We start from the raw sequence: 17,221 nt of genomic DNA, 5'->3' as shown, positions 1-17,221 counted from the left end.
ATCAAGCCTGAACTGCCAGCCCAGGTCCTCCCTGGACTGGAAACAAGCATCCTAGGACCGGTTTCAAGGTTCCACCCCTCATCTGCCAGGATAGCTTGACTCGAGTGGCATGGAGAGGACAGGACTCACATCTGGGCATACGCGTCCCAATCGGGCTGACAAATGCAAAAAGAACAATTGATGGACGGAATGCAGAACAATGTCATACATTCACCCCAGTACAGAGATCTGGGCCTAAAGCCATCATTGTTTTGCTCACCATGCAGTTACAGTTTGGACCCAGCCATATGCAAATCAGTCTGGTCCCTATGCCCAATGGGAACAGTCCAGCCTGAACTGCCAGGCCTGGGACTCCCAGGACTGGAAACAAGCATCCTAACACCGGTTTCAGGGTTCCACCCCTCATCTGCAAGGATAGCTTGACTTGAGTGGCAGAGAGAGGACAGGACTAATGTCTGGGCATACCCGTCCCACTTGAGCGGACAAATGCAAAAGAACAATTGATGGACAGAATGCAGAACAATGTCATACATTAACCCCAGTACAGAGATCTGGGCCTAAATCCATAGTTTTTTTGCTCACCATGCCATTCCAGTTTGAACCCAGCCATATGCAAATCAGCATTGACCCTGTGCCCAATGGGAACAGTCCAGCCTGAACTACCGGGCCAGGTCCTCCCTAGACTGGAAACAAGCATCCAGAGGCATGGAGAGCAGGGGACCCACGTATGGGCAAACCTGTCTCACCCGAGGTGACACATGTAAAAAGAACAATTGATGGACAGAATACAAGACAATGTCATACATTCACCCTAGTACAGAGATCTGGGCCTAAATCCATTGTTTTTTCGCTCACCATGCCATTCTAGTTTGAACCCAGCCATATGGAAATCAGTCTTCTCCCTGTGCCCAATGGGAACACTCCAGTCCAAACTGCCAGGTCCTCCCTAGACTGGAAACAAGCATCCTAGGAACAGTTTCAGGGTTTCACCCCTCATCAGCTAGGATTGCTTGACTCCAGTGGCATGGAGAGCAATGGACCCATGTCTGGGCATACTCGTCCCACTCAGGGTGACAAATGCAAAAATAATCAATGACGGATAAGGGTCAAGACTGATTTGCATATGGCTAGATCCAAATTGGGGTGGCGTAGTTGGCAACTTAAAGATGGATTTAACCGAGATCTCTTGACTGGGGGAGAGTGTTTGAATCATTCAAGATTCCGTCCATCATTTGCTGGAGTTAAACTTTTCGCCCTAAGTGGAATGGGTATGACCATACATGGGTAAGGAAAAAGGCTTAGCTAGACATCAATTCAACAAAACATTAAATACTATGTGTCTCTGGAGTGAAAAAAGGTTTAAAACAAGCAAACCACCATATTAAGATAAAGAAATAATTATGCACTCATATATATATCAAAACCTTTACCCTTTTTTATTCTATATATTACATATTGTTTGTCTATTTTTAATTTTAAGGGGGTTTTATATCCAGATTCAAAGATAGACGTTAAGATGATGGAGGCAGTGTGGCAGGTGTTAACTACGCGCGTTTCGGCATACATGCCTTCATCAGGTAGCAGTCTATTGCACTAAAACAAACATACAATGAAATTAATACATCATTGTTTCATTATTTTCGGTGGTTGCATATACCAAGAGAATATTAATATATATACACTCCAGAGATGGTTACAACATAAACTACTAAGATGCAATTTAAACTGTCAGTTTTCTTGTTCCTCTATATTGGGTCGCCAAACCATATAACATATATTTACATTGATTTTTGCCAGTTGATCCACTGTAAGACAATTTCATCTTATTTACATAGTGACATTAAAAACATACAATAATAACTCCAACAGACAATATAAACAATAAATATCAAAGGAAAAAGATGTGAATGGAGATACTTATAATACACAATTAATAAAGATACAAACCTAATTACACTATACCTAATATATACAACATATAATCTATATCATTATATACATGCTGACTCCTATATACACATATCGAAAATATCAAATATACATTTAAACAATCTAATGAACTACGCATGATAATTCATATTGATGGGAGATTGTGAATGGAGACTCAGTAAGAACGAGAAAGAATTATGCAGTGTCTTACCAATATATGAACTAAATGATGATGGTAATAAAATTCGTCGACGCAATTCTGAGAAACTTGATACTAGATACTGGCTAAAGATGTAAAACAGACAGATATATATAATGTTAATCTGTACCCTTATATTAGACAGTCGATTGATTAAACTGCATAACAGATAAAGGCGATTGCCTACAAGGTTGCTACTTACTATTTGAATATGGAGCTGAAAGGACAATTTTCCATCAGGAAATATAAGGCTCTGTAGCTTGTAGGCGCCAAAATTAGGTTCTCAATGATATAAATCTTATGTAGATAAACCTAATGACATAAACGCAGACACGTTCACATTAGTTCAGAAGGAAAACCAGAGATTTAGAATTAACTATACTGTCTGTTCCTTCCTGAATAGACTAAACATAGTCACACATGTTATATGTGAGATTGATATCCTTTTGCTACTCGCTACGTATCTGTCCATCTATCCTCATTATCTGCGATCTAGCATAAACACATCCAATGCTTGAATACGAACATGGTCAAAAAGTAAATAAATATAAACATATCCCTAAATCACTTCACTTGTAGAAGTCTCATTCAATAGATAGATAGTTATGGATTGTACTTTATACTACTTACTGATCTATTTCGATGTACAGAATGGCGTGCTACAAGACATTCACGATACTTCATAAAAGCAGTTAGTTCCAGCTTTCTGGGATGAAGGGGTGTTTCCCTATCGAGAGAAATAAGTACAATCCATATAACATTTGTCTTATTCATATTAAATATCAGGCCAAAATGACGATCTAATGTTAAAAAACGGTCCGATTAATTTGTTACCTGTTTAAGATAACGATGTATACATATCTCTTCCTTCGTGCCAAATGTTCAGACGGGACTAGAAACCGGCATCCAATCTGATGCGCGGTTCTGAAACGTTTTTAAGTGCTAGTGAAAAAACGCACCAAAGCCGGAAAACAAATGGTGTCTTCTCTAACAAGGTATGTAGAGTTCCTTGTAAAGAGACCAGGATTCCTATTGGTCGAATGAAATGTCAGTAACTACTGAGTGTTACGATAGGTGCATACCTGCAAACACCGATTTAATGTTCGCAGGGATTGGCTACCTATATACAAAAATAAACAAAAATAAACAATAATATAACGATCGGCTAAAGTCGGCCCTAAATGAAGATACTTGAGTCCGAAGGTTAGACAGACGAGTACAGCGTCTTGGATTGAGTAAGAACCCCTGGTATGCACATCAAGTTGCTCAATGGGTCTGCATTCACAATTTAGTCCCACTGGATCTAATACATTCAAATTAATTGATACTCGATCATCGGTAATGTGTGTGAGACAGAAAAAAAAGAAAACAATGAATTTAAAACATACATCTGTACATCCAAACATTTAAAGATATTTTGAATTATATCACCTTCCATTATCTAAATTTACAAATTCAAATATACATACATAACTCAAGCCTGAGTTATATAATCATCCTGTTATATTGTCAAAACATCAGACTGTCCATATCATTTATACTTCCTAGCAGAGATGTTATTATGTGACAATATATATACATTTAGACACAGTATAGTTTTACTGAGCTCATTGTTGCATCTCATATATTCGATTAGATGATCGCTTGCTCCCATGGTATTTCTAAATTAAGACCATATTTGACTGTATCCAACAAAAAAATATAGAACACTTCTCGTTTTTTTCTTAATTTGTCTGTGTCAATACCTTCTTTGAGGATAATTCTCTCAAGAATAAACCAGTTAACATCTTCAGTGGAGTGATTACATTCTATGAAGTGCGACACCATAGGTGACGACAATTTTGCTGTGCGTATTGCAGATCTATGTTCTGTCAATCTGGCATTCAAGGACCGAGACGTTTCTCCCACATAGCCCTTATTGCAGGGACATATGAGCAAATAGATGATATTTCTTGTTTTGCAATTGTTAAAACCTTTGCTTGACAAGATTTTCCCATTGAAGTGTAGTTCCTTGGTTTCAATAGCAAAAGGACATACAATGCATGTCCCGCATTTATAGTTCCCCATTACCGGTGTAAGACCTGTTAGGCTACATTGTGTCTTTTCTTTTTTCTTTTCATCTGGCATGCGAGATCCAACAATCAGATCTCTCAGATTGCGATTTTTTTCTGTATGCAAACATTGGCCTCTGTATGTATTGATCTTTAGTGTTATTAACATTTTACCAGGTGCCAACTGGAACAGATTGTTTGTCTGATCTGTTCATTCATGATTGAATGACGAGTAACAAAAAACAGATTATCATTCTTTGTTTTATTAGATCCTAAAAGAATATGTTGCCGGTCATAGAATCTTGCACGTTTGTATGCATTTCGAACCAGGCGATGGGGTTAGCCTCTGTTGATGAATTTGGCTTTCATCTCAATGGATCTAGTGTCATAATCATCTAATTCAGTACAGTTTCTTCGAAGACGAAGGAACTGCCCAAAAGGGATGCTGCTTTTTTGATTGGTGGGATGAAAACTGTCAAAATGAAGCAACGTGTTGCGTGCAGTTGACTTCGTGAATAGGTCTATGAAAAGCTGCCCTTCATCATGCTTGATCATGATTTCCAAAAATTCAATTTGTACATTGCTGACTTTAGGTGTGAATTTTAGATTTACGTCACATAGATTGAGCCAGATGAGGAATTCTTTAAGGGTATCCTCATTGTAGTCCCAGATGAAAATGATATCGTCAATGTATCTTGACCAATTAAGGATTGACTCATAAAATGGGGACACTTTGTTAAAGATAAATTGCTGTTCGAAGTGGGCAACATAGATATTTGCTACAGTAGGGGCGCAAGATGCACCCATACTGACTCCTTTCATTTGTTTGTATATGTCCCCTCGAAATTCAAATATGTTATCTTCTAGAATGATTTTCAGACAGGCCACAATGAAGTCTTTGTCACTTTCTACCTCATGCATGTCTGTAAACCATTCGGCTGCTGTGATAGCTCCATTACCAGGAATGTTTGAATAGAGGCTTTCAACATCTGGGGGTCGATTCCGATCCGGTGAAATAATCCGGCGTACGAATCGTATCCGGAGCCGTTTCCGTACGACTCGTACAGACGCCGTACGACCGGACGATTCCGATCCCGATCGGCCGACCCGTACGCGATTCGTACGGTACACGTCTATTCGTACGGAAAAGCGCACGATCACCTACACACCGTACGGCGCGTACCCCCCATGATCGCAGGGGTACGCGGCGTACCCCTGTGGTCATGTGGAGTACGTGCCGTACACCCAGCGTACATGGGGTACGTGCCGTACACCCACTGTACATGGGGTACGGTGCGTACCCCATGTACGCTGGGTGTACGGCACGTACCCCGCATGACCAGAGGGGTACGCCGCGTACCCCTGCGATCATGGGGGGTACGTGCCATACCCGGGGGGGGGGGCGTTCCGTACCTGTTTCGGCGCGAACTCTGCGTTTACGACTGTTTTCGGCTCCCGTAGGAAAAGGGTCGTACGGCGCGTACCCGACACGAATCGTACTTGCTGGGTCGTAAAAACGTGCCGCGATGTCGCGTACAGCGGGTTCCGAGTGAGATTCATATGGAGATTTGAGTCGTACGGAGTCCTGTACGACTCGTACGGAGTTCGGCACCTAGTACGGATCGTACTTCATCGTACGTACGGGACGTCTACGGATACGATTCGTATGGGGAAAAAAATCTCCGTACGACCATTCGGAGCGCATTTTACCGGATCGGAATCGACACCCTAGTGTGACAAGCCAATGCCTATGTTGATTGAACGGAGTACCTTCTATCAAGTTGATAATTTGACAGGTGTCTTTAACATAACCCGGAATTTTAATAATGGATGGCCGCAATATTGCATCCAAATATTTAGAAATTGGTTCTGTCACAGATCCAATCGTAGTTACAATTGGTCTTAGAGGGGGGTTCTCTACATCTTTATGTACTTTGGGAGTTCCATATAGGCTCGCTAATCTTGGGCTCTCAATGTTCATATATTGGAACTCCTTCTTACAAATAACATCATTCTGTAAGCCTTTTGTTGTCAATCTATGTATCTTTCATCACTGAGCATGTCCTCAATTTTCTCAATATAGGTTTGTTTATCCAGAATAGCAATCCCACCGCCTTTATCGCAGCTTTTAACTATTATATTAGGCGATTCTTTCAGACTTTGTAGGGCTGCATGTTCGCTCATAGTGATATTACACGGTGTCTTAGGTACATATTTTGTCACTTTAAGTAATTTATTGTAGACAACTTGTTCTAAAATCCTTATTTCAGGGGCAATTTGTTCCACCGTAGTGGTGAATGTGGATTTTGGTGATATGCCTGATCTATTGATCTCATCATTACTAATCTCCTTGTCACGAAAAAACCATTTTAAATGGAGTTTCCTAAAGAATGACATCAGGTCATTAAATAATTCAAATTTATTCAAACCCGCATGAGGTACATATAATAACCCCCTTGACAGGAGAGTATATGTAGCCTCATCGAAAGTGAATGAACATAAATTAAAAATAGGGATTTCTTTTATTGTCTCCAGTATCTGGCATTCCTTGTTTCCAGATAATGGTTCGTGTTTGCTTGTGGATGGTTCTGATATTGGGTTTGATATTGGGCATGAGGTTGGTATTGTGCTTGAAACGGAGGTTGAAATGAAGGTTGAAATTGGGGTTGATATGCTTGACGCCAATTGCCTTTGTTCTGATAGCGTCTCCCTAAAAAAGGACAGTAACTTTGATTTTGTCGGCGTGGAGTATACCTGTTCCCTCTCTGATCAAAAGATGTCATACCATTATCACCGTCTGAATCCGATGAATCAGAAAAGGTATTCACTTTTTTGGGGTATGATCTGATTGGTTGTTGATAAGTTATAGTATCTTGTCCACTCGCGTCGGTTTGATTATAAAATCCGTCTGCGAGGTAGGGATAAGTATGTTCCTTGCTGTAATATTTTAAGTCTTTTTGGAGTTTATCAGACTTTCTTTTAGTTAAGTAGTCACTGTAAGAGTTCAGTTCAGTGTCTAAGTCTTCTAGAGCTTTTTTGCATCATCCACTACTGTGGAAGTTTTTATTTTCTCTTCTAACTCAAGAATTTCACTTAGGAGTTGTGATAGTATTTGTTTAGCTGTTTCAACAATAAGCATATAGGGGTCCCTTGCTTCCTATATGACCAGACATGGGTCCATTGCTCACTGTGCATCTTGATTCAAGCTAGTCTGGCTGATAAAGGGTGACATACCCTGAAACCGGTCCCAGGATGCTTGTTTCCTGTCCAGGGAGGACCTGGCTTGGCAGTTAATTCTGGACTGTTCCCATGAGGCACAGGGTCAAGTCTAATTTGCATATGGCTGAGTTCAAACTGGGGTGGCGTAATGAGCAAAAGAACCATGAATTTAACCCAGATATCTTGATTGGGGGAGACTGTTTGAATCATTCCAGATTCCGTCCATCATTTGTTGGAGATACACTTTTCGCCCTAAGTGGGACGGGTATGCCCAGACGTGAGTCCCTTACTCACTTTGCCACTGGATTCAAGTTAGCCTGGCTGTTGAAGGTTGACATACCCGGAAACCAGTCCCAGGTTTCTTGTTTCCGGTCCAGGGAGGACCTGGCTTGGCAGTTCAGTCTGGTCTATTCCCTTGAGGCACAGGGTCAAGACTGATTTGCATATGGAAGGGTCAAAACTGGGGTGGTGCAGGGGCAAAAGAACAATGGATTTCACCCATATCTCTTGACTGGGGAGAATGTTTGAAACACTCAGCATTCCGTCCATCATTTGTTGGAGTTACACTTTTCGCCCTAAGTGGAATGGGTATGCCCAGACGTGGGTTTGTTGCTCACGGTGCCACTTGATTCCAGCTAGCCTTGCCGATGAAGGGTGTCATACCCTGAAACCAGCCATACGACGCTTGTTTCCGATCCAAGGAGGACCTGGCTTGGTAATTCTTTCTGGACTGTTCCCATCAGGCACAGGATCAAGACTGATTTGCATATGGATGGGTCCAACCTGGGGTGGCCTAGTGGGCAAAAGATAGATGTATTGAACCCAGATCTCTTGACTGGTGGAGAATGTTTCAATCATTATGCATTCCGTCCATCATTTGTTGGAGTTACACTTTTCGCCCTAAGTGGGACGGGCATGCCCAGACATTGGTCCCTTGCTTACTATGCCACTGGATACAAGCTAGCCTGGCTGATGAAAGGTAACATACCCTGATACCCTGAAACCGGTCTCAGCATGCTTGTTTCTGGTCCAGGGAGGATCTGGCTTGGCAGTTTGGTCTGGACTGTTCCCATGAGGACCAGGGTCAAGACTGATTTGCATATGACTGGGTTCAAACTGGGGTGGTGTTGTGGGCATAAGAACAATGAATGTAACGCTGATATCTTGACTGGGGGAGAATGTTTCACTCATCCAGCATTCCATCCATAATTTGTTGGAGTTTCACTTTTTGCCCTAAGTGAGACGGGTATGACCAGACGTTGGCCCTTTGCTCACTGTGCCACAGGATTCAAGCTAGCCTGGCTGATGAAGGGTGCAATACCTTGAAACCGGTTCCAGGATGCTTGTTTCCGGTCCAGGGAGGACCTGGCTTGGCAGTTCAGTCTGGACTGTTCCCTTTAGGAACAGGGTCAAGACCAATTTGCATGTGGCTGAGTCCTAACTGGGGTGGCATAGTGGGGAAAAGAACAATGGATTTAACCCAGATCTGTTGACTGGATAGAATGCTTGAATCATTCAGCATTCCGTCCATCATTTGTTGAAGTTACACTCTTCGCCCTAACTGGGTTCAAACTGGGGTGGTGTTGTGGGCATAAGAACAATGGATTTAACGCTGATATCTTGACTGGGGAGAATGTTTCACTCATTCAGCATTCCATCCATCATTTGTTGGAGTTTCACTTTTTGCCCTAAGTGGGACGGGTATGACCAGACATGGGTCCCTTGCTCACTGTGCCACTGGATTCAAGTTGGCCTGGCTGATGAAGGGTGACATACCCTGAAACCGGTCCCAGAATGCTTCTTTCCTTTCCACGGAGGACCTGGCTTGGCAGTTCTTTCTGGACTGTTCCCATCAGGCACAGGGTCAAGACTGATTTGCATATAGCTGGGTCCACACTGAGGTGGCGCAGTGGGCACAAAAACAATGGATTTAACCAAGATCTCTTGACTGCTGGAGAATGTTTGAATCATTCAGCATTCCGTCCATCATTTTTTGGAGATATACTTTTTGCCCTAAGAATGATGAGTAAGCCCAGACATGGGTCCCATGCTCACTGTGCCACTGGATTCAAGCTAGCCTGGCTGATGAAGGGTGACATACCCTGAAACTGGTTCCAGGATGCTTGTTTCTAGTCCAGGGTGGACCTGGCTTGGCAGTTCGGTCTGGAATGCTCCCATGAGGCACGAGGTCAAGACTGATTTGCATACGTTTGTGTCCAATCTGGGGTGGCGTAGTGGGCAAAAGAATGATGGATTTTACCCAAATCTCTTGACTGGGGGAGAATGTTTGAATCATTCATCATTCCGTTCATCATTTGTTGGAGTTACACTTTTCGCCTTAAGAGGGATGAGTATTCCCAAATGTGGGACTCTTGCTCACTGTGTTACTGGATTCAAGCTAGCCTGGCTCATGAAGGGTGACATACCCTGAAATCGGTCACAGGATGCTTGTTTCCGGTCCAGGGATGACCTGGCTTGGCAGTTTGGTCTGGACTGTTCCCGTGAGGCACAAGGTCAAGACTGATTTGCATATGGCTGTGTCCAAACTGAGATGGCGTAGTGGACAAAAGAATGATGGATTTAACCCAGATCTCTTGACTGGGGGAGAATGTTTGAATCATTGAGCATTCCGTTATCATTTGTTGGAGTTACACTTTTCGCCTTAAATTGGATAGGTATTCCCAGATGTGGGTCTCTTGCTCACTGTGCCTCTGGATTCAAGCTAGCCTGGCTGATGAAGGGTTCCATACCCTGAAACTGATCCCAGAATGCTTGTTTCCGGTCCAGGGAGGACATGGCTTGGCAGTTCGGTCTGGACTGTTCCCATGAGGCACAAGGTCAAGACTGATTTGCAGATGGCTGTGTCCAAACCTTCACCCACAGCTCACCATGTGCTAGCAATGCAACCCCCCTCACCAAAGTAACAGGTAGGTAGCCATCTTCACAGGGAGGGGTGTACCTGGTTGAGGGGCCAGCACTACAACTCTCAACAGGCCCCCTTCACCCACAGCTCAGCAAGATAGAGTCCCTCCACCATGTGCTAGCAATGCAACCCCCCTCACAAAACTTACAGGTAGGTAGCCATCTTCACAGGGAGGGGTGTACCTGGTTGAGGGGCCAGCACTACAACTCCCAACAAGCCCCCTTCAGCCACAGCGCAGCAAGATTGAGTCCCTCCACCATGTGCTAGCAATGCAACCCCCCTCACCAAAGTAAAAGGAAGGTAGACATCTTCACAGGGAGGGGTGTACCTGATTGAGGGGCCAGCACTACAACTCCCAACAGTCCCCCTTCACCCACAGCTCAGCACGATGGAGTCCCTCGACCACGTGCTAGCAATGCAACCCCCTCACAAAACTTACAGGTAGGTTGCCATATTCACATGGAGGGGTGTACCTGGTTGAGGGGCCAGCACTACAACTACCAACAAGCCCCCTTCAGCCACAGCTCAGCAAGACGGATTCCCTCCACCATGTGCTAGCAATGCAACACCCTCACCAAAGTAACAGGTATGTAGCCATCTTCACAGGGAGGGGTGTACCTGGTTGAGGGGCCAGCACTACAACTCCCAACTGCCCCCCTTCACCCACAGCTCAGCAAGATGAAGTCCCTCCACCATGTGCTAGCAATGCAACCCCCTCACCAAAGTAACAGGTATGTAGCCATCTTCAAAGGGAGGGGTGTTCCTGATTGAGGGGCCAACACTACAACTCCCAACAGGCCCCCTTCACCCAAAGCCCAGCAAGATGGAGTCCCTCCACCATGTGCTAGCAATGCAACCCCCCTCACAAAACTTACAGGTAGGTTGCCATCTTCACAGGGAGGGGTGTTCCTGGTTGAGGGGCCAACACTACAACTCCCAACAGGTCCCCTTCACCCACAGCCCAGCACGATGGAGTCCCTCCACCATGTGCTACCAATGCAACCCCCCCTCACCAAAGTAACAGGTAGGTAGCCATCTTCACAGGGAGGGGTGTACCTGGTTGAGGGGCAAGCACTACAACTCCCAAAAGGCCCCCTTCACCCACAGCTCAGCAAGATGGAGTCCCTCCACCATGTGCTAGCAATGCAACCCCCCTCACCAAAGTAACAGGAAGGTAGCCATCTTCACTGGGAGGGGTGTACCTGGTTGAGGGGCCAGCACTACAACTCCCAACAGGCCCCCTTTACCCACAGCTCAGCAAGATGGAGTCCTTCCACCATGTGCTAGAAATGCAACCCCCCTCACCAAAGTAAGAGGTAGGTAGCCATCTTCACAGGGAGGGGTGTACCTGATTGAGGGGCCAGCACTACAACTCCCAACAGCCCCCCTTCACCCACAGCTCAGCAAGATGGAGTCCCTCAATCATGTGCTAGCAATGCAACCCCCCTCACAAAACGTACAGGTAGGTTGCCATATTCACAGGGAGGGGTGTACCTGGTTGAGGGGCCAGCACTACAACTACCAACAGGCCCCCTTCAGCCACAGCTCAGCAAGATGGAGTCCCTCCACCATGTGTTAGCAATGCAACCCCCTCACCAAAGTAACAGGTAGGTAGCAATCTTCACAGGGAGGGGTGTTCCTGGTTGCGGGGCCAACACTACAACTCTCAACAGGCCCCCTTCACCCACAGCCCAGCAAGATGGAGTCCCTCCACCATGTGCTAGCAATGCAACCCCCTCACCAAAACTTATAGGTAGGTAGCCATCTACACAGGGAGGGGTGTACCTGGTTGGGGGGCCAGCATGACAACTCCCAACAGGCCCCCTCCACCCACAGCTCAGCAAGATGGAGTCCCTCCACCATGTGCTACCAATGCAACCCTCCTCACCAAAGTAACAGGTAGGTAGCCATCTTCACAGGGAGGAGTGAACCTGGTTGAGGGGCCAGCACTACAACTCCCAACAGGCCCCTTCACCCACAGCTCAGCAAGATGGAGTCCCTCCACCATGTGCTAGCAATGCAACCTCCCTCACCAAAGTATCAGGTAGGTAGCCATCTTCACAGGGAGGGGTGAGCCTAGTTGAAGGGCCAGCACTACAGCTCCCAAAAGGCCCCTTCACCCACAGCTCAGCAATATGGAGTCCCTCCACCATGTGCTAGCAATGCAACCACCCTTACAAAACTTACAGGTAGGTAGCCATCTTCACAGGAAGGGGTGTACCTGGTTGAGGGGCCAGCACTACAACTCCCAACAGGCCCCCTTCAGCCACAGCTCAGCAAGATGGAGTCCCTCCACCATGTGCTAGCAATGCAACCCCCCTCACCAAAGTAAGAGGAAGATAGCCATCTTCACAGTGAGGGGTGTACCTGGTTGAGGAGCCAGCACTACAACTCCCAACAGCCCCCCTTCACCCACAGCTCAGCAACATGGAGTCCTTCCACCATGTGCTAGAAATTCAACCCCCCTCACCAATGTAACAGGTAGGTAGCCATCTTCACAGGGAGGGGTGTACCTGATTGAGGGGCCAGCACTACAACTCCCAACAGCCCCCCTTCACCCACAGCTCAGCAAGATGGAGTCCCTCCACCATGTGCTAGCAATGCAACCCCCCTCACAAAACTTTCAGGTAGGTAGCCATCTTTACAGGGAGGGGTGTACCTGGTTGAGGGGCCAGCATGACATCTCCCAACAGGCCCCATTCACCCACAGCTCAGCAAGATGGAGTCCCTCCACCATGTGCTACCAATGCAACCCCCCTCACCAAAGTAACAGGTAGGTAGCCATCTTCACAGGGAGTGGTGACTCTGGTTGAGGGGCCAGCACTACAACTCCCAACAGGCCCCCTTCACCCACAGCTCAGCAAGATGGAGTCCCTCCACCATGTGCTAGCAATGCAACCCCCCTCACTAAAGTAACAGGTAGGTAGCCATCTTCACAGGGAGGGGTGAACCAGGTTGAGGGGCCAGCACTACAACTCCCAACATGACCCCTTCACCCACGGCTCAGCAAGATGGAGTCCCTCCACCATGTCCCTACAAAGATTTGCAAATCTATGACAACCATCCGAGCTTCAGCTGAGCGTAGGGGCCATACCAATAGGAATCTTGAGCAGGAATCCACTGCAACCATGATATAATTGTAAGCCCCATCTGTTTGTAAGGGGCCACAGTGGTCCAAATAAACACACACAAGTGGTTTGTCTGATATTAATAATGATGTTTGCTATGGAGGTGTTATGGAAGAGCCTTTCATCTGCTGTCAGATGTCACATTTCAAGACATAATCTTTGGTCTGCTTTGTGAATCCAGGCCACCAATAGCATTGTTTCATCAAGGAAACAGTCGCTGTCACCCATGGATCACTGACAAAATATCTACCTAGACAATATCGACCTACAGGAATATCGATGCAGAAATATCGAAGGCAAGAATATCGACATCCTATCTACAACATGGTAAGTACAAAAATATCGGAAAAAAATATAGATGTTAAAAATATCGTTGTTAAAAATATCGTTTTTTTCTGTTGTAAAAAATAAATGTAAAATAAAGTAAATAACACTAATAAATAAAATAAACATAATTAAAAATATATAATAATGTTTAAAATTAATAAATAATACAAATATAATAATAATCCATTAATTAAACATATACAGAAAATATATAACATATACATACTGAACAATAAGTTGTAATCATTATTTTAATAATTTAAAAATTAATAAAAAATATAATAAATTACAAAAACATTTACAAACATAAAACAAAAACATAAATAAAAAGTAAAAAAATACGTTTAATAAATCAAAAAAATTAAATATACCTTTAATATTTTTAAAATTAATTATATACTACATTATCTAAATTTATAAAAAAAAAATTAAAAAAAATACAGTAATAAAAATGTTGGATAGCATAGAACTTAAAATTACCATTCCCACTCCAGAGAGAGCAACAGTAGAGAAACCGTTGTATAGCGTAGGGGTAAAAATTACTATTCCAGCTCCAAAAATTGCAACAGTAGGAAAAGCGTTGGATAGCGTAGGGGTAAAAATTACTATTCCAACTCCAGAGAGTGCAACAGTAGGGAAAGCGTTGGAGAGCGTAGGGGTAAAAATTACTATTCCAACTCCAAAAAGTGCAATAGTAGTGAAAGCGCTGGATAGTGTAGGGGTAAAAATTACTATTCCAACTCATGAGAGTGCAACAGTAGGGAACGCGTTGGATAGCGTAGGGGTAAAAATTACTATTCCAACTCCAGAGAGTGCCAGTAGGGAAAACATTGGATAGCGTAGGGGGAAACATTACTATTCCCACTCCAGAGAGTGTAACAGTAGGGAAAGCATTGGATAGCGTAGAAGTTAAATGTAACATACTTATAAATAATTGTTGTAAATAAAATAATTAAAAATTTAATTTTTAAATAACTCTACATCATTTGCAAATACCCATTAATAATTACTAAAAACATAATTACAATTGAATAATTAATTAACAATAAAGTAACAATAAATACCAATAAATATTAATTAATAAAGATAAATTACCAAATAATAGATATGGAACACTAAAATATTTTTCAAAACAGAAAACATATTGATCATTAAAAATTGATTGACAATTAAAAAATGGTAAACAATAAATTTATTTTTAAATAAAATACATCTATTATGAAAAATGTATTACCAATTAATAAAAAAAGTAATTAACAATTAAAAATATCAATTACCAATTGTAAAAAAATAATTACCAATTAAAAAATGTAATTACCAATTACAAACCTTAAATACCAATTAAAAAAAGTAATTAGCAATTCAAATAATTAATTAACAATTAATAACTAATTAGAAATTAAAAAAATTATCAATACCAATAAAAAATAAATAATTACTTCATTACAATAAAATTACTTCCCCCCGAATTCCCCTATAAACCCACAACCCGCTACAGAACTTAAACGCAAAAATTAATTACAATTAATTTACAGTTACTAAAAATTAATAATCAATTTACTATAATTAAATTACTTCCACCCTAATCCACTATAAACCCACAACCCACTTCAGTACTTAAACATAAAATTAAATTAAAAATAACATTTTTATTATACAAAAAATAGTACACATATAATTTAAAACAAATAACATACTTAAAAAAACATATAACACATACATATAAAATACATAATAAAATACATAACAACAAACAAATATTGATATTAGTAACATCGAAATTAGTAACATAGATATAGTTGATATTGATATTACTAACTTCGATATTACTTACATCGATATAAAAAAAAACGATATTACTTACCTTAGGGTCGATATTCTGTCCAACGATATTCTTGACCTCGATATTCTTCACCTTAGATATTTTCAACTCGATATTAATGTAGGTCGATAATTAGGAATCAATATTTTGACTACCCACAGTGTGGGAATTGGCTCTGATATTTGTGTCCTCTGTGGTGCGGTTGCATGGTTTGCCTTCCGCTGTGTCCGATCGTGGAGCCCAGTTCATTTCCCATTTTTGGAGTGAGTTGTGTACAGCATTACGGATGAAATTGTGTTTATTGTCTGCATATCACCCGCAATCGGACGGCCAAACCGAGCGCACCAACCAGACTATGGAACAGTATCTGAGGTGTCTTATAACAGCGCTGACATGTAGTTGGGTTATGGCTCTTCCTTTAGCGGAATTTGCATATAACAACAGTGTGCATTCCGCTGTGGGAATGACCCTTTTTTTTGTTCTATGGGGTTTCATCCTAGGGCAGTTCCCATTCAACCCTCGGGCCAGGTGCCAGCTGTGACTACCTTGGGGCATTCATTAGTTCAGATCTGGAACAGGGTGCGAGACCACCTAGCACAGGCTAAGGAAGACATGAAGAAACAGGCCGACAGACACAGGGTGCCAGCTCCTTGCTATCGGGTTGGGGATAGGGTGTGGCTATCCACGAAAAATCTAAGGATAGGTGGTTCACGTAAATTGCAGCCTAGATATGTGGGCCCTTTTCCTATCATAAAGGTGGTGAACCCTGTGGCCATGAAAGTGGGGTTGCCGGATGAGTACGGAGTCCACCCCGTATTCCATACATCTCTTTTGAAACCATATACAAACACCACCCAGGTATTGCCCCCCCCTCCTCCTGTTGTGGTAGGCGAGGAAGAGGAGTTTGAGGTGAATGCTATCCTGGATTCTAAAAGAAGGGGGGGGGAGGCTGATGTACCTAATCGATTGGAAGGGTTATCCCCCTGAAGAGCGCTCTTGGGAGGCAGCTGGGGGGGTTCATGCTCCTCGGTTGGTGAGATTGTTCCATTTGCGACACCCTTCTAAGCCTCATCCGGTAGGGAGGCCTTTGCGGGGAGGTACTGTTGGGAATTAGGTAGCTTAGACTCCCAGTGCAGTATATTCTTTCTGTGTCTTTCCAGTCCTCTCTCTATGTGCATGCAGATGGTCACGCCCCTCTCCCTGTTCTATCCCTGTGACGTTATTTAATGGAGCCTGGCTGGGTATTCCTTGCTTGGTTTCTAAACGGTCACGTTGTCCTTTTGATATTTCCCTTCGTGATCTCAGCGTTGGATTTCCTGCCGTGTGGGTGTTATGCCAGAATTCGGACGCTTTTGAGTAGGCAAAGCGAGGCTTCGTTTTGCGCTGCGCCATGGATGTGTTAGTGTGACATTTACCTGGGATTTCGGAAGCTTGGATATTGCGAGCAGACCTTGGACCTGCTTTTGGCATTATTAGAGTCTGTGCGCGACTGCGTGCAGACTGAAGATACACGTCGGAGACGCTACATCCGGGAGTTGTGTTTCCTATCCGCATCCTTGTGTATTTTTTAGATGCTTCCTCGAACCGGCTGATAGTCGGTGTTTGTTTTTCTCTTTTTGTGGC

Source organism: Lissotriton helveticus, chromosome 1_1 (genome assembly GCF_964261635.1).
Source record: "Lissotriton helveticus chromosome 1_1, aLisHel1.1, whole genome shotgun sequence".
Lineage (NCBI taxonomy): Eukaryota > Metazoa > Chordata > Amphibia > Caudata > Salamandridae > Lissotriton > Lissotriton helveticus.
Note: the sequence above shows the minus strand (reverse complement) of the source record.